Source organism: Marmota marmota, unplaced genomic scaffold (genome assembly GCF_001458135.2).
Source record: "Marmota marmota marmota unplaced genomic scaffold, marMar, whole genome shotgun sequence".
NCBI classification, from domain to species: domain Eukaryota; kingdom Metazoa; phylum Chordata; class Mammalia; order Rodentia; family Sciuridae; genus Marmota; species Marmota marmota.
Window position 1 is genome coordinate 5490214 of NW_026000222.1, and position 3880 is coordinate 5494093.

Consider the following 3880-nt stretch of genomic DNA (forward strand, 5'->3'; position numbering starts at 1 on the left):
GGGGGGGGGGGCCTCTTTGAAAACGAGACAGTCTTACCAAAGGCAAGGATTTCTCAATCTGGGCAAAAGAAAATAAAATTAAAATATTGCTGAGAATCCTCAAATGTACACTTTCTTAGAATAAGTGACTCAAGTTTAGACTGGAATTTGAAGAAGTAACTTCCCATCTCGAGTGGGGAATAACATGCCCACCAAGTGGTCATCCTCACTATTGCCTGAGAACAGGCCCTTCACTGCCCCTGCAGGCTATGTATTTAGGTCCCAGTGGCTCAGGGTGACACAACATTCCCCTCTAGGCTCAACTCAACCTTGGCCTTTGTCTTCCTTTCCCACTTGGAGACACACAGAGGATGGCTGGTTCTATTGTTCTCAGGTATTTGAAGACTGCTCTCATGTCTTCTCCAGGCTGATGGTCCCTGGTTCTCTCAAATATCCCTTGCACACAGTAGAATATGTCTTACCTTGTGCTAAATTCCTGAAACAGCCACATTTTTTAATAGTTCAAACATTCTTTTAAAAATTATGTTGTTGCAATAACTGAAGAATATTTTGATATGGTGCGTGTGTAGCATGGCACCATTCAGCAAGCAGAGAACAGCCACATGTTGGTGTTAAAGTTCAAGACACGAACAGATCGGTACAGGTCATAACCGATAATCTCAGGGACATTGGGGAGATGTTGCCAGTGATGCACATTTTCAGTGGTTTCATTGAATGCTTGGGTAATAATTAATATTTTAAGTATACAATTGTAATTGAGCAAATATTAAGCATTTCTTTCATACAGTGAGAGGGACAACCACAAATGCAGTGAACAACCAGAAATTGGAGCTGGATCAAGTCTTTTTTTCCCCCCCTGTTCTTGCAACACTGTGTAGTGAAGATGTCTAAACCCCACAATTATCATTAATTCCAATCTCATTTATCGTAGGACATAATTCACGTTTCTTTAGCAGCATGACCCTTCATAGAATGGCAGCTATCCAACTGCTAATTCCCCCTGAAAGACTGGACCCAGAACTGGACACAATAATTTTAGGACAGTGCAAACATCACAGAATAGAATCAGATTATCACATCCCCATCCGGAAGCTATGTTTTCCTTTATACGTCCAAAGAATCATTTGCCCTTTTGACAGTAGTGCCCTATTGGCTCCATAATAGGAGTTTATCAAATAAAATTCCAGATTTTGTAGGTATTTTTGTGTCATTTTAACTTTTGGTTTTAAACTATAATACATGTGAAGAATTGTCCAAAACATAAATCTAAATAAATTTCCATGAGTCCATACTAATATAAATAAGTAGGGGGGGAGGGGCGCAGAGAGAACTTTATAAAATTCCAACATGACAATCTTCTTCTCAGCCAGATTGGCTTATTTACATTTAATGCAAATATTGATGTGTTTCATTTAAATCTGTCTGGCCTAATTTCTAAGTCTCTGATTCATTTCCATTTCATTTTTATGCAGCATGAGAGATAAGGGTCCAGTTTTCCCAGCACCATTTGTTAAAAAGGCTGTCTTCTCTTCAACATATATTTTTGGCACCTTTGTTAAGTAGCGGGTGGCTGTAGGCATGTGGATTTTTCTCTGTGTCTGGTATTCTCTTCCACTGGTCTTCGGGTCTATTTGGTGCCAATACATAGGCTGGGTTTGTTGTACAATTCTGTAGTATGATTTCAGGTCAGTTATTGTGATGCCTCCTGCTTCGCTTTGCTTGCTTAGTATTGCTTTGGCTATTCTAGGTCTCTTATTCTTCTGAATGAATTTAAGAATTGCTTTTCTAGTTTTGTGAAGAATGTCATTAGTATTTTGATGGGGATGGCATTGAATCTGTATATTGCTTTTGGCACTATGGCCATATTGACTATATTAATTCTTTGGTAGTTGTTTTATTTCAGCATTTTGATGGCTTTGAGGAGATCTTTTTAAAAATGTTTTTTCAGGCTCTGTTCAATAAACTTTCAGCAAGAATGTTGATCCCAATTACCTTGTCTGCCATCCCCAGAAGCAAAGTTCTGAAGTCTTTTTTTAATATCTTGTGGTAAGGATCAACTCCCTCTATTCTTAAGACATTTTATTTGACTCAAAGTGGAAACCTTCTAGATTTCATTCTATTAAGACGAGGTCCACTGTTCTACCCTTTCAGCACCATGTCACTAGAACTAGAACTCTCAACCTTCTCTTCCATAGCATTTTCTATGTATTTAAGATACTTAATAAAACATTAGTCCACTGAAAATCTATGAGAGTTCCTACTATGTGCCAGGAACTACTCTAGTACTGAGAACATAGTGATGAATAAAATAGACAAGGTTCCTACACTCACAGAACTTAAATTCTAGGCAGAGAAACAGACCAATAGGTTGGCAATTCTAGCTATGAGAGACAGACCACAGGCCACCTTTTTCCAAGTTGAATTAATCACGTTTCTTTATCTTACCAAAAATGAGACCTGAGTGACCTTGTCAAAACCCTGGTTGAAATGCAAAGTCACTGTTTTTATGCATCCTTCTTATCAGTACAGTCATTCTATCAAAATGCAGAAGCAGGCTAACCTGATCACTTATTTATTTATTGACTGTGTTAATACCCAATGACTGCCCTTTCCTTTTCTAAGATTATGGGAGCTGATGCTGATGGTGTCCCTGCTCCTGCAGCCTGATCTATAAAACACTTGGCACAGAACCGAGGGCACTGTGGAGAGGGTCTGCGTCACTCGTCCAGCCAGTCACCCCTGGACAGATCACCGTGAGGGAGAGGGGCACCATGAGGGACAGGGGTGCTCCCTACCAGCGTCACCACGGCACTCTTCCTGGGGCAGTCTCTGGTCTCTTGTAAGCCTTCCCAGTAAATCCTAGGTCTCGCTTACTGGCTCCGGTCACTTTCTCTGGGCTTTCGGCAACCCACCTCACTGCCCTGGCACGATGGCACGGTGGATGTGGCAGCGACATTTATGATTTTCAGTTTCTAGGTTATAAACCTCTTCCTGCATATTCTTCTTAGAAATCCTTGATGTGATTCTGACTAACAATTTCCCGGGGCTTTAACGAAATAATTGGACTTCAACTAAACAAAGGAACCGCCTGGCTCAGCAGTTCCCACAGCACATGGAGGCCCTGCTGCTGTGTAAGGGCTGTCTGCTGAAGTGGGTGAAGGGCAGGGGATGGGGCCGTACAGAGCCCTGGGCAAGAACGGCCTGAGCACACGACCCCTCCGTCTGCTCAGGGACGCCCCTCGGCCACATCTGCACCTGGTCAGCCCTTTCTCCTGGAGCTCTACGTTCACTTGTCTCCAAACTTTTAAAGACGGGGACCCTTTCATGCAAATAAAGTCGTTCAGTGAAACGCAATGAAGGGCAGGGGAGAAGTCTAGCTGATCTGGTTTAAGCCCGAGATGCAAGTGCCAATGTTCTAGACTATTCCCTCACCACAAGGCAGGCCCAAGGCACATCCCCAGGGCATATAATCAGATGGTCACCAATTTAATCCAAACTTGGAGTTTGAGGTGAAGCACCCAAGGAACAGGGAGGGGACAATACCTGACTTCACTCAGAGAGAAAATCATATCAGAATTTGGTGCATAACTGGGGCTTTTGCTCTGGTGTGTGTGTGTGTACACAAGTGTGTCTCTCAGAAAGAGTGTATATGCATGTGTTTGTGCATGTGCACTTGTGTATGTGGGGGAGTATATGTGTGTATGTGTGTCTGTGGGCTGAGGGGAGTAAGTGTGAGGAGTTTCTTTTTTTTTATACTGAAACTTTTTTAGAATATTTTTTATAGTAGATGAACACAAAGCCTTTATTTTATTTTTATGTGGTGCTGAGGATTGAACTCAGTACCTCACACGTGCTAGGCAAGCGCTCTACCAATTGAGCT

The 3880-nt window shown here is 42.1% G+C and overlaps 1 long non-coding RNA gene across 1 annotated transcript in view; it reads left to right on the forward strand.

The window, feature by feature from the left end:
* The window catches only part of LOC125613067, a 6816-nt gene extending 3165 nt beyond the window's left edge, over nt 1-3651 (forward strand). The window contains exon 3 of the long non-coding RNA XR_007343565.1: nt 3639-3651. This is a non-coding gene — a long non-coding RNA (uncharacterized LOC125613067). The remainder of the gene's footprint in view (nt 1-3638) is intronic.
* Nucleotides 3652-3880: the final 229 nt, after the last annotated feature.